General features: G+C 40.0%; 1 protein-coding gene and 1 non-coding gene across 2 annotated transcripts in view; both read right to left on the reverse strand.

Moving 5' to 3' along the window:
• Positions 1 to 26913, reverse strand: part of Ndfip2 (Nedd4 family interacting protein 2) — a 75836-nt gene that overhangs the window by 37694 nt on the left and 11229 nt on the right. The window lies entirely within an intron of this gene.
• Positions 15602 to 15735, reverse strand: LOC123459927. The gene has a single exon (XR_006636662.1). It is a non-coding gene; the product is annotated as a small nucleolar RNA SNORA70 (small nucleolar RNA).

Consider the following 26913-nt stretch of genomic DNA (forward strand, 5'->3'; position numbering starts at 1 on the left):
AATTTTGCCAAATGATTATCACTGGGTCTCTCACTTAGGTTTTATAAAATAAGCAATCTGGTTTCAGTCATTGTGTCTTTTTGTTCTTAAAGAAACAAAGAAAATTCCATGTATGAGTAACTCCTGTGTCTCCTTAAAACCACGTTGAAGCACCCCATGCCAGATTCTTGAGTTAAAATGAGCTGACTCCAAGTTGTAACACTGGAACTTGTTACATTAAAAACTACCAAATAGAAATTGAGACAGGTGTGGTGGTGCACAGCTTTAATGCCAGCACTTGGGAGGCAGAGGTAGGAGGATTACCGTGAGTTCAAGGGCACCCTGAGAGACAAACTGTTGGGTATCCTGTCTAAGCTTTGCTTTATCTATTTTAATATTTATGGGTAAAAAATTAAATTGCTAAAAAAATTGCTAAAAAGTACCTCTAATGTATATCAGATTAATTGCTATAGAGAGTATCAGAATAAGCAAAGAACACTACTTGTCTAGTGTGTTTTCTCTTTCAAAGAAAAGTTACCAAGAGTTGTATTTTGTCTAATTTAGACAAAAAGTTTTTTTAAAACCAAGGTATTTTAATCAATAAATAACCAGGTTCTGTTTTACTTCTATTAATACATATATAATCAAGCCAGGCGTAATGGTGCACACCTTTAATCCCAGCACTTGGGAGGCAGTGGTAGGAGGATCGCCATGAGTTCAAGACCACCCTTAGATAACCTAGTGAATTCCAGGTCAGCCTGGGCTACAGTGAGACCCTACCTCGAACCCCCCCCCAAAAAAAACATATATGTATGTATGTATGTATGTATGTATGTAATCATATAGTCTTAAGTTTTTATTTAAGTGTCTGTTTCAGTTCTGATAATATCCTACTTCAGAATATAGTTTCACACTCAAACAACAGTCTTCATATGAGAGAAACGATCTTGAGCTTTACTATTCCTAAAAACTGAAAGTTAAATTATCTCTGCTTCCAGCTTTCCCAAGCTGGACAGCTTATCTTAAAGGTATACAAATTAACCAAAACAAGGATTTCAAACACTTTATACTGCCTTGGTTTTTTGTTTTTTTTCTGACACAATTTCTGGATGTTTACTTGATCTTTATCAGATCAATTAATACGAAAACTGTTTTCATAGCAGTTAACATGTGTTGCCTATACTCACAGCTACCACATACAGGCTTTCCATATTCTAGTAATAGCTTACTATGTCACCAGGCAACTAACTTAAATGTCAGAATAACTTTAAGATTTTTAAAGTATTTTATTGATTTATTTATTTCAGACAGTGTGTTAGAGAAAGAAAGTGGCAAATAGAGAAGCACTGGCATACCAGGGTCTCTAGGCACTGTAAATGAGTTCCAGAGGCATGTGCCACCTGTGCATCTGGCTTTCCATAGGTACTGGGGAACCACACAGGCAAGCGCCACAGCTAAACCATCTCTCCAGCCCAAGCATTTTTGTTTTTGTTTTGTTTTGTTTTGTTTTTCAAGGTAGCATCTTACTCTCTAGCCCAGGCTGACCTGGAATTTACTATGCAATCTCAGGGTGACCTCCAACTCATAGCAATCCACCTACCTCTGCCTCCAGATTGCTGGGAATTAAAGGTGTAAGCCACCACACAAGGGTCAAAGCTTTTCTTTTTTTTTAAATGACTTTTCCAATTTGTTCACAGGTGAGAGACACTACTGCACCAGGGCCTCTTGCCACTGCAAAGAACTCCAGACAGTGTATCACTTTGTACATCTGGCTTTCTGTGTGTACTTGGGAATTGAATCCAGGACAAAAGCCTTGCAAGAAAGCACCTTGAACCACTGAGCCATCTCCCCAGCCCCAATTTCAAGCTTTTTTTTTAAATCATTTTTGACTAAATCTGTATTGATTAAGACTAAGATGATGATGTATACACAGGTGTACAAAGAAACACATACTTCTGGTGCTCTTTTTCAGCAGCAGGAGGCCCTGCCCCCCCAATTAATATTTAAAAATAAAAAACAAGGAAAAATGACTAAGGTGATGAGATGTGCACTATAGCCCCACACTTTTCCCCAAGACCGGACTGTCCTTCTGAACATTTAATAACCATATATAACAGCCAAAGCCTACTGGGGACGCCAGAACTAAAAGGTCAACCACTATTGTGTCCCCTGCCCACAGATCACGGATTCTTGGTCAGGGAAGACACCAAGACCCAGAGATTGGACTTCAGCATACATTCTTCAAGAAGAGAATCAAAACAGAGGAATGCTTCCAAGGGAAGCCACATGGTCAAAACAGCCCTGACTCATCCAAACATATGACACAAAATGCTGAAAAAGCCATAGAGCTCATCCCAGGCACAACTGACCTTCCAAACTACAATATCTAATTAAATTTGGGCTACATGCATGGTCTTAAAACCCAAAAATAGAGTGAAACCAAAGAACATTATACAGGCTTCTCTTCCAAAGGCTCCTCCAGCCTATCAGGGTCATGATGCCCTGCCTCATGCTGCATCTCAGCAGCGACTCTTGTAACCATGTGCAATACATGACCACCCCACACATTTTTTTTGCTTCCGACACTATTACCAAGTGTGAAGGACACAGGCATATACTTAACTCAGGGACAAAATAAATCCTAACTTTGAAAAGCAGGCTGCTTCTCCAGTCAACTCTTTCTAAAAATAATTTGCATTTCTATCAGTCTTTCCTCAGACACCCTCTCCATTGTTTTAATGTAAAGCTTTTGGGCCACCTTCCTTAAGATTGCTATTGTATTTCACAATAGCAGCTTCAGAAACCTAAAACTAGTCTCAGTGCCTGTAATTTTAACTTGTTTGAGGTTCTCTAACTTAAAATCTTAAATCTTTTAGTCCATTATCTCTAGCCAAGCATATCAGTCCATTACAAATTTAACCTTGATCAAACTCTCTGGGCCAGGGCAGCAGGACACAGCCAGCCCTTATGCCAGAAGCCCAGTTCCAACAAAGTCCTCTGCAGTCTTTCCTTCCCCTCAGAATGCTCATAAGCCAAGCCTCAAAGTTAAATATTGTGTGCACACAGCATTCTCAAACTCTCATCAGAATAGCCCATAAAACTTGGCTTACTACTCCAGAAGGCATCTTCAGTTGCAAGCACCAGGTCCATGCGCATTCCTCCAAAACACAAGTTTCAAAAGACCAAAATATACATTGTTAGGTTCATCTCACCCCACTTCTGGTACCAAATTCTGTAGCAGACAGCTTCAGGTTCACTGAGATGAACTTTCAGACCAAGCAAAGTTATGGAGGAAGGGATATTTATTGAAGTTTACAGGTCCAGGGGAAGTTCTATAATGGCAGAAGAAGCTGTCCCCTTCACAGGTCCAAGCAAAGAGAGAAGCACAAGTCAAAAGCCAAAAACCAAAACCCACACCACACCGCACACTTCAGGAACTTCAGCTAGGCCCACTTTGCCTACCTTTAGATTGGAATCTCAAACCTACCACCACACCTTAGGGCTGGACCCTAAGATCCACCCAGTGACACCACCTTCAGCCAAGTGGCTACAGATGCAAACTACAAACTAATAAAAAACCGAATACATTGGGGGGCCATATATTCAAACTACCAACACTCTGAGCCCACTCAAATAACAATGCTATTCCTCCTGCCCCTCTCCTGAACCTGATGAGCAAGACAGTTGTTGGGATAGTGCAACTCACATCTTCAAGGTCCACAGGTTGACATACCCTTTTGAGGCATGACAAAAAGATAAGGAAATTAACAGAACATGAGAAAAGAGACCCTCATTCCCCTGCAGTTGGTTAAAGTATCAGTGGCTGAGTCAGAATTTCAACACAACTGACTAGACTGATGCCAAGACAATATGTGAAAGAACTAAAATGACGCCATGATAGGCTTCAGCAAAACACCTCCTTGGCTAGGCCTAAAATTAGAACAAAGGGCCATTAATCTGTGACTATCCTGGCCAGAGAAAAGCTGAGTCACTTCTTGTAAAATCAAGGCCTCTCGGCCCCAACCAATCAAGGATATATAAATGTAATTGTAGACTAATCAAATGCAACCCTTGTTCATACAAAATGATGACTTCGAGAGGAACTCACAGGCTCCTTTAAGCATAACCAAGAAAGGTTTGGGGGCAATTAGTTCTATGTAAGACAGATGCATAAGGGGGCACGTGCATTTGGAGTCTGTTCACAGTGGCTGGAGGCTCTGGTGCACCTATTCTCTCTCTCTCTATCTTCCTCGTTCGCTGTCAATCTCAAATAAATAAATAAAAATAAACAAAAAAAAATTTTAAAAAAAGCTAATGCAGGCTGGAGAGATGGCTTAGTGGTTAAGATGGTTGCTCATAAAACCTAATGACCAGAGTCTGATTCCCCGGTACCCACATAAAGCCAGATTCACAAAATAGCACATGTATCACTAGTTTGTTTGCAGTAGCTAGAGACCCTAGTGCACCCATTCTCCCTCTACGTGACCTGGTGTTTCACACCTTTAAACCCAACTTTTGGGAGAAAGAAGAAGGGGGAAGAAGAGACAGAAAGGGCATGCCAGGGCCTTTAGCCACTGCAAAAGAACTCCAGACACATGTGTGACCTTATACCTCTGGCTTATGTGCTTCCTGCAAGATTGAACCTGGGTCCTTAGGCTTTACAGGCAAATGACTTAACTGCTACCCAATCTCTAGCCCACCCTTGTGATTTTTGAGTTTTAATCGTATCAGCACACCTTTCTAATCTATAAACCTTAGCAGTCAGCCTCATAAGCCATAGTAGAATCTCATTTAAACAATTCTTTAGATAAAATAAACCTATTCATTCTGACACTTAGCTTTAAACATTATTTCTTTTGTTCCCCCCACTAAGTCTTTAAGCATTATTTAATCTTTAATCTTGGTTATGTTAAATCTCTAAACAAACTTCAGAAGCCACAAAAATTACATGCATAGGTACAGATAAGACATTCAAGCCACATCTTTGGGTCCTCCACTCTCTTTATATGAACTCTCCTTTGCTTAATAAACTCCAACTTTGCTTTATGAAGACTTGACCTGAAACTCCTTTCTGTAATGTAAATCAAGATCCCAGCCACACCTAAGAAGTCCTTCTTAAAGACCTTGGAGGGGAGGGGAAGAGAGGGGAGGAAAAGGGTGTAGAGAGGAGAGAAGATACTATGGATGGATAATGGTGTACCAAGAAGTCATAGACTGTTATTAAAACATATTCCAGGGTTGGGATACCTTCCAATGAATTGTTCACCAGGGAAGACCCTGATTCTCCTAAAACATCAGAGGCCATTGCCAAGGCTCTTGGTTGCCCACCAGAACTAGATGGTAAGATCCTATTGCTGAAGACTTCACACATTTGTGCTGTAAATTGACTCAGAAATCAAGCTGGACCCGAGCTGGAAAACTCCTCCCTGTAGGCTGGCTGTAAGAATGCTGGAAAGAACTATAAAGCATGCAGCCTTTTGAGAAAGAGAAGCCATCAATGGTGTTAAACAGCAGTGGAGACTGCAAGCCTTATGGCTAGCCAGCCAAGCTAAATGTGCCAACTGGTTCAAGAATGGTATGTCTGTTATGAGGGAAACCAATGGCTCTCTGATTGGATTGGAGGCCTGATCCAGAGGAAATACATATCTGGTACCTAAAACCTCATCAAAAGCCTATGACTAGGACTAGACAAATGGTTCAGCAGTTAAAAGAGCTTGCTTGCAAAGCCTGATGGCTGGGATTCAACTCCCCAGTACCCAACCACAGAGTGGCTCATGTGTCTGGACTTCATTTGCAGCAACAGAAGGCCCTCATGCACTCCCTCTCCCCACCCCTATCTTATTCTCTAATTTTAAAAAAGCCTATGCCTGGGAGGGGTCATAAGCCCTATGGGAGTAACAAATGATGTTGTCTGGCTAAATACATATATTATGCCCACTAAAATGACTTCTAAGCACTTTTGTTTATGTTTATGCTTATGCCCATATATTAATACTGCTCTCACTTTTGGTTAGAGAAACTTCCCTTTTCAGATAGCAGGGACCATTGGGGTGACTCAGAAGTCATCATAGGCCAAGCATGGTGGCACATGCCTTTAATCAAATCCCAGCACTTGGGAGGCAGAGGCAGGAGGACAGCTGAGAATTCAAGGCCACCCTGAGACTACATAGTGAATTCCAGGTCAGCCTGAGCTAAAATGACCCCACCGGGGGGGAAAAAAAGTTACCAGTTACCATAGTGCTGAGAAAAAGTGACAGAGGAGTGTTCAGCACTGAGGCATCTCTATCACACCGTCCAAGGCTCAGGGTCATTGCAGAAAAGATGGCAGAAAGAATGTAAGCGCCAAAGGAAGGGTAGCACTGCTTACAATGCTATCTTCAAGACACAAAATGGCCATGATATTCATTGACCTCACAGTGCCTGATACTAGCTAGCTACGTAAGACTTTCATGATAGGAAGAAAAACTGATGACACCAAAATAGAAGAGAAACTAATTGGAAAGAAGAGATTCAATGGAGGGGGAATTTGGGAGGGGGAAAAGTAGGTGGTGGGTTGGAATTATTGTGGCTTACTAAAGAGACAACTCAGTTGTTAAGGTGCTTGCCTGAGAAGCCTGAGGACCCAAGTTCGATTCCCCAGTACCCACATAAGCCAGATGCACAAGGTGGCACGTGTCTGGAGTTTGGTTGCGGTGGCTAGAGACCCTAGTGCTCCCATTCTCTCTATCTGCCTTGCCTCCTGTTATGAGCATGTAAGGACCAGCATATGGTCCAGGGCCAATTTAGGATAAACAAGTTTGTTGTGAGAGTAAAAAATGCAAAGTCAAAGCTTGTAAGCAAAACTAAGACTAACTGTGTGCAGTGATGTAGTAGAGATTAGCAGATGTGTGTGTGAAACTATTAGATAAGTATTGGAAGGTATAAAAACCCCAGCTGCTCAGCAACCATTGTCTCAGTCTCCCCGACACTATGACTGACTGAAAGGTTACTCAGCAGTCCTGACTGAGACCCCCGCGAGACACATCACTGATCCGAATTCATCAGCCCGACACTCTGTCCGAATGGTCATCCGTAAGCCAGAGCACTAGCTTACGCCAGCGGACCAAGACTCGGCTTGGAGCGAAAACGTCGCAGCTCGAACCTCGCGTTGGTCAGGTCATAAAACGTCGCAACTCGAACCTCGCATTGTCAGGTCGTATACATGTTAGACTCGTTAAAACTATTCTTGTGTTAGTAATGTAGCGATGAATATACCTTGGTTATGTATTATTTTAGCTATAATATTATTTGTGATCATTTGGACTTGCTTGTGCGTGACTTTCATCCCAGTAAACTCCTTTGCAAGTATACCAGTGTCTGAGTATCATTGGCCTTCGCCGGCGGAATCCTCTCAACCAATCATCTTTGAGAGTGCTCGCGACACCTCCCTACACTCTCAAATAAATAAATAAATATAAAATATAAAAATAGTTTTAAAATACCTGGTCCAATTTAAAATAAGGACTTTTTTTCTTGCTTTTTGAACTATTTATCTAATCCTTCTTTCCTTCAAACATGAACATTATGAAAACAGAAAATAAAAAGGTATGCCTTCTTCTCTGCAGTTATAATCTTATTTCTACCCTAATCCATTACTATCTAGCTTTCAAACATGTCAGAGACCATGACCTGGCTGCCCTGGGACAAAAAAAGAAAAGCAGCCCTCGTGCGGCTCCTCCCCCAAGAACAAACAGCTGCTCTGAGAAATGTTACAAGATGTTACAATCCGAGTGAAGCCACAGGATGCTCCAGAAGATTATGGCCAGGTGGCCTTATCTCCTCCTTTCCTTGTGCCCCCCTGCTTGATCCCCCTGCTTGCTGGTTGATTATAAAAGAGCTAAAAAATCAAACATTAAACAAGACCTTGACAGATCCTCCACTTGGTCTCCTTCTTCTTTCTCGCCCGTTTCTTTCAGGTTGCAGCCCTCCTCGACCACCCCATGTTTGATTGGTCCCGCGGGTCGGGGGCACAAACATCCTTGCTAAGAAAATTACCTCTACATGTTCAATCTGAAGCTTATTTTCAGTCCTGAGTGGTTGTAATCTGAATATAAAATGTCCCATGTAGGCTCATGTGTTTGAACAGTCAATCCACAGATGGTTGTGTTGTTGGAGGAGGAGGAGCACTGATACAGGAAGGAGGTGATTTGGGGCAGGCCTTGAAGCATTACAGCTCAATTTCTTTCTTTTCTTGCCAGGTATTTGGTCACAGCATCAAGAAAAGCAACGAACTCATCAGCCTGGTTAAAAATCTCCAATACACTGAACACACCTGACCATACTTCTAATTACATTTTCTCTGCATTCTAAACAATTCCCATCTAGTTTTCTTACTTTATACACATGCAGGGCTTGGGGGCCCAAGAGGTCCCCCAGGCCTATGAACCCCAACATTTGGGTTCTTGGTTATTTTAACTAAGAACTGTGAAATAGACTCTAAGAAGGATAAATTATAAATTTATATAAATTATTATATTGTGTTATATTATATTATTATATATTATAAATTTATTACAAGTTGAGCTAAGGATAAATTCTGTCTCACGAGTCCTAGAATTAAAGGTGTGTGCTACTACACAAAGCTCAGCTTATGATTCTTTTTTTTGTTTTTTTTGAGGTAGGGTCTCACTCTGGTCCAGGCTGACCTGGAATTAACTCTGTCATCTCAGGGTGGCCTTGAACTCATGGCAATCCTCCTACCTCTGCTTCCCAAGTGCTGGGATTAAAGGCATGCGCCACCATGCCCGGCTTCAGCTTATAATATTTAAAGAGGAAAGACAGAAACTTGTTGGAACTAAGCCACTGGCAAAAAGTCTGGATACATTCCTCTGCCCATGTCCTGAGAGTCTGATCAAAGTTAAATTGAAAACAAATGGACTGGTATGTGTGGCAGAAGGTACAGAACAAACAGATTTAAAGATGATCAGCTTATCATAATAAAAATTCAAACAAGTTTGAGGTTATACACACAAAGACTGGTTTTGTGTTACTTAAGCTGAAATTGTTGAGTTGATCACAACCATTAAGGATGGGCCAACTGCTTTGTATTGGGACAATGGAAACGATGCCTGAGGATGAAATCTACCCAAAGAAGGCTCAAGCTAGCAAAAATGCAAATTCCCTTGCAAAGTGGGAGCTTGAAGGAAAAATTCTAAAAGAGTAACCTGCTCTTCAAAATCAAGGTTGATTCATCACCTGGGTTTATAAATTTGACTAGGCTACACACCTGGTACTACTTTAGAAGCATAAAAAATGGAAAGAAGTGGGTCACCGAATGTGCAACCCAGTTTTGTTGTTTGGAAATAAGCCCTAGGCATGTGAAGCAGGAAAGAAATCCTTGTATGGAGACCCAGTTAAGCCACTGCATGAAGATGAACCAGTTTGGCCACTGAGATGCAACAATGAAAAACAGGGCTGAAATTACCTTACCATGTGGAGACCACTGTCTAGAGCTGTGAAGATGAACTGTAGTTTTCAGTGTAGACCCGAAGATGTTTTTGATATACCAGGATTCTGGAGTGCTACTGGCTCAGGATGGATTCTTCCTTGAGCTGCTCAGCCAGCTAAAGGAGCAGAATTGAAATCCAAAGATGTTCACTACCAGCTATGGATTTTGGACTTGAAACTCTGCATGTTTCATGTTTACCTGCTGGTTATTAATTCTGTGTTGGTCCAGTGTCTCCTTGTTATGACTTTTTCCAATGGGAATATTTACTCTGTGCTATTATGTGCTGGAATTATATAAATTGTGTTTAACATATATGGCTTACAGTAAAGAGACAGTCTTGAATCTCAGATGAGATTTTAAGACTTCTGAACAATGTTAAATTCAGTAAAGGATATTGGGGCCAGGGACAGAATGTGGTGGTTTGAAGGTGAATGATATGCCACTCTCCCCAGCCTGAGGTGTTTTTGATTAAGCTTGCAACTTAAAGTCTCCAACAGTCTGCTGCAGGAGGTGTCACAGAGGGCAGATCTTTTTTTATAATGTATTTATTTGAGAGTGAGATAGAGAGATAGAGGCAGATGGAGAGAATGGGTGTGCTAGGGCCTCCAGCCACTGCAAATAAACTCCAGATGCATGTGCCACCTTGTGCATCTGACTTACATAGGTCCTGGGAAATCGAACTTGGATCCTTTGTCTTTGCAGATAAGTGCCTTAACCATTAAGCCATCTCTCCAGCCTGAGGGCAGATGTTTTATTCAGGCCCTAATGTGCATGAAGACAGTTTGAGCTTTGGCTGTTGGTGCTTGCTGGTGGTGTTTCCTATCTCTCTACTGTGGATGCTGAAATAAGCCAGCTTCTTCCACCATGATGGAGCTTCTCCTGCAATTTGTAATCCTGAAATAAACCCTTTCTTCCCATAAGCTGCTTCTGGTCAGATGTTTGTCAGAGGTCAAGAAAAATCCTACATGCAATCAAAGTGAGAAAGTACCCTAAAGAAGAAACAAGAAAAGGCAAGCAAGAAAACACTCAGGTTGAAAGACGTACTCTCCCTTTCCCAGCCTGGGTAGGAAGGGGAGAGACAGACTGCCCCACTTGCTGAGGCAAGATAAGAGGAAGGAAAAAAGAGAAACCTTGCCCATGTGGCTAACTTCCTTTATGTAGCTCAGATGTCCAATTAGGATATTATAATCAGGTGTATAAGAGGACCCGATGAGTTTCTGGACTCAAGGGTGGGGGGGCCAAAACCTGATTGGTTTGTGGACTCAGGGAACTGACCCAGAGAGGATGAGCTGAGGATAAAGCAGGAAGTTTGTGCTGGAGAGTGCTGCTAGCAACATCTTTTTGCCAGGATGGGCAGATGGCTTCCCCTTGTCCTCTATATAGGCTTCTGTCCCTAATTGCCTATTAAAGGCTACCTACCTCTTGGCTTTTCCATCACTTCCATTCTAATTATCCTGTAGTGGCCCTTATTATTTTCTTCTGCCAGCTGAAAGACTATAAAACTGGTCTAGAGCAACGAATACTGTCTGACACACAGAGACTGGACTGAGCCTAGATACTATTAATTGGTTTAGTTTATTTACAAGAGCATTAAGCAACTAACCCCATGTACTACTACATGTAAAGTTACAAACATTTGAATTTTAAAGATAGCATGATGTTCTATCTGATTTGATTTCAAATACTTTAAGAAGATTGGGATGTTGCTAAATAAATAAGTTAAAAAGAACATAATCTGACATCAGGAGATCCAAATTTAAGATATGGACTTCCTACTAGCTATGTGACTTTGACTGCGTTATTAACCTCTTAAAGCCTCTTTTTGTTTCTGTGATTCATGCATTTTCATCTAGTCAATTAGTCCACAGTCATTCAACCAACATTTATAACATATCTAATTTGTTACCAGTATAATACTGATATAGGAAGTAGGTACAAAGCCAGGTGCAGTGGCACACACCTTTAATCCCAGCTGGGGTAGGAGATTGCCTGAGTTTAAGGGCAACCTGGGGCTGTAAAAGTGATTTCCAGGTCAGCTTGAGTTATAATGAGACCCTGCTTCAAGAGAAAATAAAAGGGGGAGAGGGAAAAGAAAAATAGGTATAAATCTCATTCATACCTAATACCTGTATCTTATGTCTATGGTGCTTTAGGGCAAGTATGTATTGAAGTATCATAAAGTCAAGAACTATGACCAGCAAAGACCATGCCCAACATACCAACTTTCTTCATGGACAGTTGTATTCTTCCCTAAACCTGAGACATTAAGGACAGAATCCTCAAGCGAAGCTAAATACAGTGGCACAGGTAGCTAAGACATGCAGTTATTGATCACTTATGCAGAAAGCAAGTACCAAGATACCATTACAGACAACAGGTAAAAGTTGATTCATCAAAGTACTATATGCAAAAGTAAAAAAAGTTGGTGAAGCCTCAACACATAAGCTAAGTAGCTTTAGACTATGAGAAGACAACTTGTAAACATTCACTATGATTCACTCTGTCTTTCCCTCAAAGTTAGCAATCATATACCCCTAATAGTGATTCACCATAAAATACTTTTAATAATTAAGTCTATTTTTTATAGATTTAGGTTCACACCAAAAGTCATCAGCATAAGGTAAGGTGACTTCCCATATAACCTTTCCCTTCCCCATGCAAAGCCTATCCCATTATCAATATTCCCCAGTACAATGATACTGTTATAACTGATAAACCAACAGTGGTACATCATTATCATAGTTCAGTTTTTTTTTAATTTTCCTTCCTTTTTTTTTTTTTTTTTTTGGTTTTATGAGGAAGGGTCTCACTTTAGCTCAGGCTGACCTGGAATTCTCTATGTAGTCTCAGGGTGGCCTTGAACTCACGGTGACCCTCCTACCTCTGCCTCCCGAGTGCCACAGTTCAGTTTTTATGTTAATTCAGTTCTATATCCTTTGGTACATGTTCAGTGACCTCTAATCCATCCTCACAGTACTATACAGAGAAGCTTCATGGCACTAAAACTCCTCTATGCTCCACATATTCATCCCTTTCCCCCCACTACCACAGAGGAAAGATTACTTTTTCTTTTTCTTTAACTCTTTCCAATTTTGTTTTCCAGAATGTCACATAGCTGGATCATGTATTGTGTAAATTTGTCAGGCTGGCTCCTTTCACTTCCAAAATATGCATTCATACCTTCCTCTATGTATTTTGATATCTGTATAGCTCATTTTAGTTCAAATAATATTCCACAGTGAAGGTATTAGTTTATTTATCCAATCACCAGTAAAACACATCTGGGTTGCTTCAGTATGGAAAACTATGATTACAACTGCTGTAAACATACGTGCATTTTTTTTTTTTTTGTGAGTTCCAGGTTTTCAATTCTGTTGAGTAAAGTGTGTGGCTACTAAATATGGTAAGAGTATTTTAATGTTAAGAAACCACCAAGCCATCCTCCAAAGTAGCTGTGCCATTTTGTATTCTCATCAGCAATGAATAAAAATTCTTGTTTCATATTCTCACCAGCATCTCTTATTACTGTTTTGGATTTGGACCATTCTAATAGGCTTGTAAAGGTAGTAATAAACACTCTTTAATGTTTATGTATCTTCCTTAAAATGATGTCTGATATGGTCTTTGGAATTGTGTGTTCTTGCTATGCTGCCCGTGTTGGCCTTAAATCCCTGTGCTCAAGTAATCATCTAGTCGCAATCTCCAGAGTGGCTGAGACTATAAGCACATGCCACTGAAACTGATTAGGCCATTGTTTCATAGGGTTGTGTTTTCTTGTAGTTGAATTTGAGATGGTTTTGTATATTTTGGATAGCAGTCTTTCTTCAGATATGTCTTCCGCAAGTATCTTTTCATAGTCTGTGGATACATGGCTGTATCCTTCTCAGAGTTGTGTTTGCTTTTTTTATTAACTTAATTCCAAATCATCAATTACTTCTTTCATAAATTGTGCCTTTGATATTGCACCTGGAACATCATAACCAAACCAAAACTTAAGATATCCTCCTTTGTGACTTCTGAGCATTATTTAAGTTCTGCTTTCAAAACATTTAGGTCTGTGATCTATTTGAGCTAATTTTTATGATGAGCACCACTCTTTGTGCATGAGGATATCTAGCTGTCCCATTACCATGTTAAGAAGACTATCTAAGACTATCTTTGCTCTGACATATTGCCTTTGCTCTTTTGTCAAGACCAGTTACTATAACTATGCAGTTCAATTTCTGGACTTTATTCTGTTCCACTGATCCATTTGTCTATTTTTTTCACATATATTACATTGTCGTGATAGTTTATTTCAGTAAGTCTTGAAGTCATGTAGTATCAGTACTCCATCCTTTGTTTTCTATTAATACTGTGTCATATAGATTTCACTGGGAACTCATGAGATCTACATATTAAGTTGTGAAGAACTGTCCCCTTTACAGTAGTGTTTCTACTTATCCATGAAAATGGGATACCTTCCCTTCTTGTTGTTACTTCTTTCATCAAAGTACCATTATTTTCCTTTTACAGATGATGTTATTTTGTTAGCTTTATACTATAGCGTTCTTTTGGGGGCATGTGATTACAAATGGGATTAAGCTATTAGCTTTCAAATTCTACTTGTACATTGCTAATATATAGGAAGACAATTGGCTTCTGAATATTAATTTCATATCCTTACGTTTATTTATTTATTTTTTCAAGGTAGGGTCTTGCACTATCCCTGGCTGACCTGAAATTCGCTATGTGGTTTTAGGCTGGCCTCAAACTCAGTGATCATTCTACCACAGCCTCTCAAATACTGGGATTAAAGGAGTGCACCATCATGCCCAGCAGCTGCTACTTGTATTTCAGTAGTACTTTGGCAATTTTCTTATCACTTGAAGCATTTATCTTTTTTGTGGTTGAGGTAGTTTGAATGTACATCCCCTATTAACTCAGGTGTTAAAAATTACACTTGTGGGGCTGGAAAGATGACTTAGCAATTAAAGCATTTGCCTACAAAGCCTAAGGAACCAGGATCGACTCTCCAAGTCCCACGTAAGCCAGATGCACATGGTGGTGTATGCGTCTGGAGTTGGTTTGCAGTGGCTAGAGGCCCTGGAGTGCCCATTCTCAGTCACTCTCTGTCTCTCTCCCACTCTGTGTCTCTAATAAATAAATAAAAATGTCTAAAAAAAATTAAACTTATGTAACTTGGGTCTCCAGCTATGTGACTGGAGGAGGTGTCACTGGGAATGACCCTGGGGTCCAGCCCTAAGGTATATTTGGGGTGGAGCTGAATTCCAGCCCAAAGGTGTGCAGAGAGGTTTGAGCTCTGGGGGTCCAGCCTTGTTGTAGGTTTGTGCTTGCTGCTTTTTGGTGTTTTCTAGTTGTCTGAATCTTTTTCTCTGCTTGGATATATACTTCTGCTTCTGTCATTGATGGAACTTCCCCCTGGGTCTGTAAGCTTGAAATAAATCCCTTCCTCCCATAAACTCTGTTTGACACTGGCTGGCTGGATATTTGTACTAGCTGTCTACTACCGTGGTCAGGGATACAAAATACAAAATCCTAAGCCGAGTGTGGCAGCGCACACCTTAGCACTTAGGAGGCAGAAGTAGTAGGATCGCCGTGAGTTCGAGGCCACCCTGAAACTACATAGTGAATTTCAGGTCAGCCTGGGCTAGACTGAGACCATGCCTCGAAAAACCAAAAGAAAAAAAAAAAAATCCATTCTTTTTGCTACAGAATTTGTGTGTGTGTGTGTGTGTTCTGGGATTTATTAAGTGAGCATAGTTGGTAAGGTATTCAGCAGTGGAAGCTCTTATGAGTGCAGAGTCCACCACTTGTCCAGGGGACCATGACTGGGGATATATTTGACCCCACAGCCATCAGGGATGAGCTGCTTCTCAGCTACCGTACCTTCAAATGCATCTGCATTGAACTTGGAAAAGCACTACTTCTTTGACAAGTGGATCTTGAACTTGGCTCTGCACAGGGCCTCAATCATGTGCTCTTTATTCTGAAACTTGGTGCAGATGACATGATGACCTGGCCAAAATGAACCTTGACCAGTGTGCCCTGAGGTTTCTCAAAAGCACCTTGTATATCTGTCTAGAGCCTAGATTGGGAATAACATGAGATCAGCAATATGGATGTCCACCAGAAGACTGTCTCCAAGGTCCCTTAGGGCCACCTGTACAAGCAACAGGTTACATACACTGCAAGTAGGCTGCTGTTTGCAGCCATTGCACACTGGGCCACCATGAGGAAAGGAACCCAGTTGGCTTAACTGGCTGCAGCAGAACTTATTTTTATCTAACTGTAGCTGTATACCTGTCATTGCTTCCTAAATGACAGACACTGACATTTGGAAGCCCTAAGTTGGCTCACCAAGAAATGACACAACTCTGAAACCATAGAGCAACAAAGAAAAACAAACACAACTTACAGGACTTTAACAGGCACAGAAGGGATGCCCATACTTAAAAGAAACTCCTGGGGGTAAGAGAAGGAAAGAGAAAATAAATTTTAAAACATATAAAGCTACAATGTTAAAGAAAAGGGGGTTGGAGAGATGGCTTAGCAGTCAAGGCTCTTGCCCACAAAGCCTAAGGACCCAGGATTGACTCTCCAGATCCCATGTTAGCCAGCGCACAAAGGTGAGGCAAGTGCAAGGTCACACATGTCCACTAGGTGGCGGAAGCATCTGGAGTTTGATTGCAGTGGCTGTGACCAGGCTCTATCTCATCTCTCCCTCTCTGTCTCTCTCAAAAGGAAGGAAGGGAGGGAAGGAGGGAGGGAAGGAAGAAGGGAGGGGGTGGGAGGAAAGAAGGAAAGGAAAGGAAAGGGAAAGGAAAAGGAAAAGGAAAAGGAAAAGGAAAAGGAAAAGGAAAAGGAAAGGAAAGGAAAGGAAGGGAAAGGAAAGGAAAATGTGAGGAGAAAAGTTAAATACAGGAAGAAGAAAGCCTCAAGAAGCTATTGTTGACGCTTACTCAGCATGGCAGTGGTCACTTACAGGCTAATCCAAAGACTTACTGTTGATTCCTGTACCTATAAACTCAGGACAAAATATTTTTAAAAGGACAACAAATTAAAAAAAAAAACAAACAAAAACTAGGCAGTCTATGAGGCTGGAGAGATGGCGTAGCAGTTAAAGCACTTGCCTGCAAGGCTTAACCTGTGTTGATTCCCCAGTACCCACATAAAGCCAGATGCATCCAGGCGTTTGCATCTGGTGTTCTTTAGCAATGGTTAGAGGCCCTGGTGTGCCCATTATATTTGCCTCTTTCTCTCTCTCTCTGAAATAAATTAATTAAATAATTTTTAAAACTAGGTAATCCAAATAGTATAGAAAATACTCTGGGATTTAAAGCAAAGCCAAAGCTTCAAGAAGCAACCACAATAGCTACATTCCCTTCCTTCTCCTTATTCTTTTTACTGGCAGAATTCAAGTTGTGTAAGAGACTTGAGCTGTTAAAACCCAAGCAGAATCTTTGAGATTCTTGACACACGTTAGTGAAATGGAGCTCTGAAAGCCCAAAGCATGAGACAGGGGAGACCATTAACCCTCAAACTATGCATATGTAGGATGATTCAAAGTAGGTTTACTGAAGATCCAAGCAACCAAGTTAAGATTTGAATCACTTCAAGCATGGTATGAGACAATGTTTGCAACTCAAATCTCTATAGACTGACCACTACTAAAACAAAAATACTAATATCCAACAGGTCACCTAGAATAAAATCCAAAATTATTAAAAAATATAGGAAAACATAAACCATTCTTCAGTATAAAGGCAATCGCTATGTGCCAAACCCAAGATGACTCACTCAGGGCAGTCACCAAACACAAAACAAGCAGTAGCTATATAACTACATTGAGAAAGTAAAGCAAAACTGCCTTGGAATTATGAAAACGGGAATTATCAAATAAATAAAAAAAGGTTCAAAAATGTGAAATAAATTCACTAGAAAGGGTCAATGGCATGATGAAGATAAACAACTGAAACAGAATTAACCACTTATTTTTTTAAAAAAGTCTGTGAAACAGAAGTAGCCATATGGACTTTAAATCCTTAAAATATGGTTGTTAATATATTTTTATTTTTATTTCACTTTATATTTATTTGCAGAGGGGAGAGAATGGGCATGCCAGAGTCTCCAGCCACTGAAAACAAACTCCAGACGCATGTGCCACCTTGTGCATCTGGCTTTTATGGATATTGGGGAATCAAATCTGGGTCCTTAGGTTTTGTAGCCGAGTGCCTTAAACAACCAGTGAGCCATCTCCCCAGCCTTAAAATGTCTCTGTTAAGTGAAATCTGAGGCTTGCAAGAAATGAGAAAATAAGAAAGGGAAAAAAAGGAGAAAGTGTGTGAGGGGAAATTAACATGGGATTTTTTTTTACAATCATGGAAAATGCTAATAAAAATTAATAAAAAATTAAAAAAATAAAAAGAAAGGAAAAAATTGAAGAAATACACCTGCTTGCAAAATTTGCTGGCCCAGGTTCAATCCCCCAGTAACCACGTAAGGCCAACCACACAAAGTGGCACAGGCATCTTGAGTTTATTAGCAATGACAAGAGGCCCTGGCAGAATTCAAGCAAAATAAAACAATTTTGCACTGGGCATGGTGGCCCACGCCTTTAATCCCAGCATTTGGGAGGCAGAGGTAGGAGGATCACGGTGAGTCAAGATCATCCTGAGACAACATGGTGAGTTCCAAGTCAGCCTGAGCTAGAGCAAGACCCTACCTTGAAAAAACAAAGAATTTTTTTTTTTTCCCTCATGAAGTCAAGCTAAAGAGAGTTGATTAGCAAATGACTGGCACTTTAATGCTAAAGGAGTTCTTTAGGCTGATAAAACTTGAAAAAAGAAAAATTTATTTATTCAAGAATGAACAACAGTCAGGCATGGTGGCTCACATTTGTAATCCAAATTCAAGAGGCCAAAACTAGAGGATCTGCAAGATGGAGACCAGCCTGAGGTTGATAATAGGTCCAAGGCCAGCCTAGGTCACATAGCAAAGCCCTATCTCAAAAACAAATCAAGAATTGGGGACAGAGCTCAGTGGCACAGCTTGTACGCTAGCATATGCCAGATGCCGAATTCCTCTATCACTACCAAAGAAAAAAGCCATAAGGAATGGCCAATAGAAAATCTTTTTGTTTTTCCTTTTTATACTACAATTCAAAGGAAAAATTGTGTTAAGAATTTTCAATGTAGTACATATGACAACTGTAATACTAGGATTAGCAGTGGGTACTGAGCCTAGTGGTACATATTAATAATCCCAGCACCTGACCTAAGCTAAGATGTTTTGAAATAAAATTAACAGACAAACTACTTATTCAAGACAAAAATAGTAATGCAGACCCTCAATATTATAAATGTAAAAAAGAAAGGCAGACCATAGATCTTTGTACAGATGTGAAAAGGATAGCAACATTGTGGACTTTATGCTTACAAACTAATATCTCTTTCTATTTTATTTTTTTTCCTGCTGAATTAGGATTGATCCCAGGGTCTCATACATGCTAGACAAACTCTACCATTGAGCTATACAGCTATAAACTAAGAATAATCTATGAATGAGGGCTTGATAGCAGAGTGCACACAACCCTAAGTTTGATCCCTAGCAGTGAAAACAAAGATCTGTAGTATATGGTGCAGTAAACAGACCTATGTGGTAACACAGCTTTACATTTTATATGAAGTGATGCATTAGTGTTAAAAACATATTCCTAATCTGTCACTCACTTGTTGAAATCATAAAGCAGCCCCCCAAAAAATAAAAAGCTAAAACAGCAATAGAAAGACCGTAATTTTTTTAACTGAAGTGATACCAAAGATGGCAGAAAAAAGTGAAAGGAGGAACAAACAAAAAATCAGAGACTAAAATAGAAAACAAAATGGTAAAAATAAAGCAACAATATTAATAATCACATCAAATGCAAACATTTCAATGAAAGCTAGAGGCTATTAAGAGGAAGAACGATTATATACTTCAAGTAAGAGGATTTCCCAACAGGTTGAAAGTAAACAGAGAACTCATGCAACCAAACAACACAAGAAGGCTGAAAGTAAGTAAAGAAGTAAGAAGTAAGAAAAGACTTGAAAGCAAAAAAACACGACCAGGATAAAATGGGGCACTAATACTGGAGCCTAAAATACAACAGCAAGAAATTGAGACAATTAAAGGGTAACAATGCTATAATTATGTAATCAGATTTTAATCTCCCTTGCTTGGCAACTAGGACAACAGAAAGAAAAATCAATAAAAATATGGAAGATCAGAACATTATGAACCACCAAAACCCTAGCACTGCCAAAAGAAAATCAAAACAAACAAAAAATGCTAATACTATGAGTCAACTTAATCTGGTATTCATAGAACGCTACACACAACTTTAGAATATCTATAAAATGTACATAGTATGTAGCACCAAAATGAATATAGTAAGCACCAAAACTGACATAAATTCAAAAGGAATGAAATCACTCAGTGCATTCCCATCCACAGAATGAAATTTTTAATATTTTATTTTATTTGCAACTACACAGACAGAAAGAGATCGAGAAGAGATAGAGAGAATGGGCACACCAGGGCCTTCAGCCTCTGCAAACGAACTCCAGACGCATGCGCCCCCTTGTGCATCTGGCTAACGTGGGTCCCGGGGAGTCGAGCCTCGAACCGGGGTCCTTCGGCTTCACAGACAACTGCTTAACCTCTAAGCCATCTCTCCAGCCCTGAAGGTTTTTTTAAGATATATCTAGGAAAACCATGGGATATAGATGAATTCCCAATAATGTATAGTTCAAAAGAGAATAAGGCAAATTTTTAAACATCTGATAAAAACACAACATATAAAAACTTATTGTCCATAGTAAAAGCACCTTTCAAGGGGAACATAAACCTCTAAATGTTTACGTAGAAGTAAAGTCTAAAATCAAAACTCTATCATTACAACCTATTTAAAAAGGCAATTATATAATAAATGAACAAAGAAAATAGTAAGTAAAGAACTGAAAATAGTGAAATAGAATAGTAAAACAAAATTTTAACAAAGTCAAAAGTGATGTTTTGAAATAAAATTAACAGAAAAACTAGTTATTCAAGACAAAAATAGCAATGTAGATCCTTATTATTATAAATATACAAAAGGAAGATCTTTGTATACCTGTTAAAAGGAATTAGCAAAGTGCTGAATATGCTATTGTTAAAAATAAAGTTGAATAAATAAAGCAGCCCATAGAGTTAAAGGCTGTTTTCTTCCTTTTTTAAATTACTTTTTATTTTTCTCTCTTTTTTTTTTCTTTTTTTGAGAGAGAGAGAGAGAGAGAGAATGGGCACACCAGGGGCTCCAGCTGCAGCAAACGAACTCCAGATGCATGTGTCCTTTATGCATCTGATTTACATAGATCCTAGGGAATCAAGCCTGGGTCCTTTGGCTTTGTAGGCATGTGCCTTAGCCAGTGAGCATCTTTCCAGCCCCAAAGGCTGTTTTCTTTTGAAAAGAAAAACTTCAAAGAGAAAAGGTGGGAAGAAAGATGGCTATTTCTCCTTTTTTGTTTGATGGGTTTATTGTTGTTGCTTTGGTTTTTTGAGGTAGGGTCTCACTCTAGGCCAGGGTACCTGAAACTCACTTTGTAGTCTAAGACTAGCCTCGAACTCAGTGATCCTCCAACTTCTGCCTCTCAAGTGCTGGGATTAAAGGTGTGTACCACCACACCTAGGTCATCTCATTATTTTTTAAACTATATACATACACTGTTTGATTTTTGTTTGCTTGTTCATTTGTTTACTATGACTGTTACAGAAAACTTAGCACAAGCTGAAGCCAGCTCACTGAATGTTTCTAGACCGCAAGATCTATACAATTAGCTGTGTCCACTTTGTTGTGAGACTCTTACACTATACTCTCGCTGTGAATGGGAACGCACTGAGTGATTTCATCCCTTTTGAATGTGAGTCAGTTTTGGTGCTTACTGTACTCATCACGGTGGTACATACTATGTACCTGTAATAGAGATTCCTAAGTTGTTGTGTATAAGCATTCTATGAATACCAGATTAAGTTGGCTCATGAATAGAAAGGTAACTATAATGAAAATTCTGTTTATCAACATCTTTGACCTATTTTAATTCTGTCAATATAATTACAAGTAACAAATCTGTCCTCCAAGCTTAGTTGAACAACCTTGAACAGAAGCTCTTTCACACAAGCTTCTGTCAAGCAGGAAAGCTGAAGAACACAATCAATGCATGCCTCTCCTTCCACAATGGGGAGAGACAGTATTTAAATTTTATTTATTTACGTGGGGACGGGAGGGGGGGGCACACTAGGGTCTCTTACCACTGCAAACAAATGCCAGATATATGCACCCCTTCTGCATCAGGCTTCATGTGGATGCCAGGGAACTGAACTCCACTAGCAGGCTTTAGAAGCAAGTGCTTTGAACCACTGAGCCATCTCCCTAGCTCTGAGACAATTTGTATCGTTTTCATGGGTAGAACAAATAATCTATTATCATGGTTACTATCTTGCAAATGGTACTTTGTGAAAACCACCAGAATTCATCTAAAAAAGTTATTAGCAATATTATAAAAGCAAACTGCATACCCTAATTATGAACATCAACAATATTAATACTATGTAGTTTGTATAGTGTATGATTAGTTTTCAGTACAAAACTCTGTAAAGCTATATGCTTCATAACTACTATACATACGCATACTCATGTATACACTGGGACCATTCAGAAAAGGCATACAGGTATTTATCTTCATCTTCTGCTTGCTGGCCTTGGTTACTTGAGATAGGGAAGCCCTGATTGGCCTCAGCTTACATTCTCCCTGCTTCAGCTTCCTGAATGTTGAGATTTCAGGTGGGTCCTCCACACCCAGCTCATTTATTTCTTTCCTATTTATTTTGTCCCTATAATAAAGAGGTCCAGAACAATGCAGTATACAGGAGATAAGCAAGAGTGGTCTAAATCCTACTTGCCAGGAAGTATATCACCAAGTGTGGAAACACACTGCAACAGGTCTAAGTGCACAGGGTTAAAGCAAACACAGAACCTGGAAGCAAAAAGTAATAGGGAAACAGAAAGTGAAGGAGTGTTTTCTGAAGAAAGTCACTTTCAAATGTAGACAGAAGTATAAAATAGGAATTAGTCCTGCAAAGGAGAGAAAAAAAAAAAGGTGTTTGTTCAAAAGTCAGAAGGCAAAAGACATCATGGTTCAGGGCAGTGATCAAGACAGAGGGTAAGAAGAACGTTACACTTGAAAGAAAACACGACTGACATTAGCGACCCAGTAACAAACTAAGCAGGGGTGAGGTAAACCTGATCATTTTGCTCGTCAAGATTACAGACAAATCTACTCTTTCAACATTTATTTCAAGACCCATGCCTTTTGGGGAAAACACAAAAGGTCATCTTACATAGATGACAGGTCTCCCATGGAAAAGGGAACTACAAAACTGTCATTACTGTATTTCTTCATTCCAAAATCCAAAAGGCTCCAGAAGTTACCAAAGGGTTAACGCCATCATATTAAAAGACTGTTTTATACATAAACTCTAGTTTATTTCCTTATGCTCAAATTGACTAAGTAGCACAATTTCTTTATATGATGTTATGTATAACTGCAGAAACATCACAGGCAAACTAAAACACAGCACATTCCTGAACTCAAATTATTAAGTTGTTCATGTTCAAACAAATCTTCAAAAATAAGCAAGTCAAAACCTTGAAATAATCTGATAGTAAATCTTAAACTATTACAGCATTTCCCAACTTGCACTTGGCAAGAATTTTACCCACGCCTTAATTTTAGCTAAGTAATCAAACTTTAAAGGAAGCCATAACAGCCTAGCCTGAGAACACAGAGATGATGGTGACTTACAATCTTATAGAAGGTAGGCCAGCCTTAATTACAATGATCATATCAGTACACTAATATTTCATAGTCATTTAAGGGCACATTAGCATTCTCTATATAGAATACTAACAGAATGCTAAAATAATGTGTTGTCAACACATACAACAATATTTTAGAATGTGGGTCAGACACTGTGGTGGTTTAATTCAAGTGTCCCCCATAAATTTAGGTATTCTGAATGCTAGATTCCCAGCTGATGGAGATTTGAGAATTAATGCCTCCTGGAGACAGTGTATTGTTGGGGGCGGGCTTATGGGTGTTATAGCCAGCTCCCCCTTACTAGTGTTTTGACACACTCTCCTGTTCCTATTGTCCACCTGATATTGGCCAGGAAGTAATGTCTACCCCCTGCTTATGTCGTCATTTTCCCTGCCATCATGGTGCTTCCCCCCCCAAGCCTGTAAGCCAAAATAAACCTTTTTTTCCCCACAAGCTGCTCTTGGTCGGGTGATTTCTGCCAGCAATGCAAACCTGACTGCAACAGATACTAAGTAAAAAATAAAAAGAGCATAGTTGCTACGTAATCAATAAAAACAGGTATGGAAAATCAGATCAATGCCCACAACTTCACAGTTAATGAAAGCATTAAGCAGAGTCAACACATTATGACTTCATGTAATACTTACAGATCAACTGTAGGGAACACTATTCAGAGAGAGAGAGAGAGAGAGAAAGGAAGGGAAGGGGAGAACGGAAGAGAATTTGACAGAGCAGGAGGAAGAAGAGGACAGGGAGAGAAATTAAGTAGTAGGTGTTAAACTAAATGAGAATGTAAAGCACCTTTTTTTGTTGTTGTTGTTTTGGTTTTTCAAGGTAGGGTCTCACTCTGGCCCAGGCTGACCTGGAATTCACTATGTAGTCTCAGAGTGGCCTCGAACTCACAATGATCCTCCTATATCTGCCTCGTGAGTGTTGGGATTAAAGGTGTGCGCCACCATGCCCAGCTTTAAACACCACTTTAGCAATCCCAAATGGCACCAATGATAAAATAAATAAATAACACATGGTATATCATCTGTATTTATGGAAGCTGTCAATAAAAAGTTTAAAAAAAATAAAAAGAATATCATGGCTTTGCATTTAAGGCACTTGCCTTCAAAGTCTATCAACGCAGGTTGGATTCCCCAGTACCCACATAAAGCCAGATACACAGTGACACATACAGCTGGAGTTCATTTGCAATGGCTGAAGGCCTTGTTGCGCCCATTCTCTCTCTTTCTCTATGTCCCTCTGCTTGCAAATAAATAAATAAAAATATTTTTTTTAAAAAAAGCGGGCTGGAGAGATGGCTTACCCAAAGGACCCAGGTTCAACTCTCCAGGACCCATAAAAGCCAAATGCACAAGGTGACACATGTATCTGGAGTTTGTTTGCAGCAGCTGAAGGCGCTGGTGAGCCCAATCTGCCCCTCCCCCATCTGCTTCTTTCTCTCTCTCAAATAAATACATATATAAATAAATTTTTTGTTTTGTTTTTTTGAGGTAGGGTTTCACTCTAGTCCAGGCTGACCTGGAATTAACTATGTAGTCTCACGGTGGCCTCCAACTCATGGTGATCCTCCTACATCTACCTCCCAAGTGCTGGAATTAAAGGCATGAACCACCAAGCCTGGCTAAATAAAAAAATTTTTTTTTGGTTTTTCGAAGTAGGGTCTCCCTCTATCCCAGGCTGACCTGGAATTCAGTATGTAGTCTCAGGGTGGCCTCGAATTCACAGCGATCCTACCTACCTCTACCACCGAGTGCTGGGATTAAAGGCGTGCGCCACCATGCCCAGCATAAAAAAGATTTTTAAAAGAATAGGGATGGTTTAGCGGTCAAGGCCTTTGCCTGCAAAGCCAAAGGACCCTGGTTCGATTCCCAGGACCCACATAAGCCAGATGCTCAAAGGGGCACGTGTCTGAAGTTCGTTTCTAGTGGCTGGAGGCCCTGGTGTACCCATTCATATTCTCTCTCTCTCTCTCTCTCTCCTCTCTTTCCCTCTCTCACTTTATCAAGTAAATAAATAAAAATAATTTTTAAGGGCTGGAGAGATGGCTTAGCGGTTAAGCGCTTGCCTGTGAAGCCTAAGGACCCCGGTTCGAGGCTTGGTTCCCCAGGTCCCACGTTAGCCAGATGCACAAGGGGGTGCACGTGTCTGGAGTTTGTTTGCAGAGGCTGGAAGCCCTGGCGCGCCCATTCTCTCTCTCTCTCTCCCTCTATCTGTCTTTCTCTCTGTGTCTGTCACTCTCAAATAAATAAATAAAAAAAATTTAAAAAAAAAATAATAATAATTTTTAAAAACAATATCATAAGCATGGTCTTGAGCTAAAAATATGCAATCATTCATTCCTATGAAACATTGAATGGTTGCCATATACCAAGTATGGAAAGACATAGCAGTGGGAAAAACATTTCTCTGCCCTGTGTGTGATGTTTCCATCTGGAAGAAGAAAGGTAGGAAAGAGTTATGCAAAATGTCTGGAGTAACAGATGACAGTTCTATGAATAAGAACAGGGTAATGAGGACAAGGAGAATGTCAAAGAGCACATGGTGATTTTACAGAGTGGCCAACAATGGTCTCAGTAAGTTGACCACTCAGGCATAACAACTAGTCTACCAGACTTGAGAAACTTGTCTTCCCCATTCTCTGTTTTTATTCTATTCTATGAATCCTTTATCTCCACCCAATTCTAGAGGCAGGCTCATACCTGATGACCAGATACAAGTAAAAGGCAAAAAAACAATCTTGCTGCATCCCTAAGGATACAGAAACTAGAAAAATAAAACCTTCATTTCTCAGAAGCATCCTTCAGCAGACCAAACTTCAACCAGTCTACAAGACTGTACTGCTATATCACTGACATGAGAGTTAGCAAACTGCAGCCAGAAGGCCAAATCATCGGGTTTGTAATAAAGCTTACTGAAACGCAGGAACATTCATTTTCCTATTTGGTACATATACTACTGCAGTATAAGCACAGCTTAGAGCAGCTGTAAAAGAAATCACATGACCTGCAAAGCCCAACATATTTACTCTCTAGCCCTTTACAGAATGAGCTTTGAATTCTGGTCATTACTACCGCCATCTCAGTGAGACTGCTTTCAGAGCCTTTTGTATAGGCACATGTTCACTGCAGTAACCCTACTGTAAAAGGCCCTGGGATTGAGGGGATTTTATTTGTATTTTTTTTTGGGGGGGGGAGTGTTTTGTGGCAAGGTCTCCCTTGAGCCCAGGCTAACTTGAAACTACTCTGTAACCCAGGGTGGCCTCAACTCATACCAGTCCTCCAACCTCAACCTCCGAGTGCTGGGATTCAAGGTGTGAGCCACCGTGCCTGGCTATGTTTCTGTTCTTCAGAGACTCGGTATATAACTGGCCTGGAGATTATGATCTTCCTGCCACACCTTCTCCTATGCTAGGATTATAGGGTATACCACCCACCCAGCAGTGACTGGGGTTTAACACTCTGTGGTCACTGTCTCAAAATCCTTGATCTTCTCTTTGAATCTGGGTTTTATACAGTGACTCAGATGACTGACTTGCAATAG

The sequence above is a fragment of the Jaculus jaculus genome, chromosome 3 (genome assembly GCF_020740685.1).
Source record: "Jaculus jaculus isolate mJacJac1 chromosome 3, mJacJac1.mat.Y.cur, whole genome shotgun sequence".
NCBI lineage: Eukaryota > Metazoa > Chordata > Mammalia > Rodentia > Dipodidae > Jaculus > Jaculus jaculus.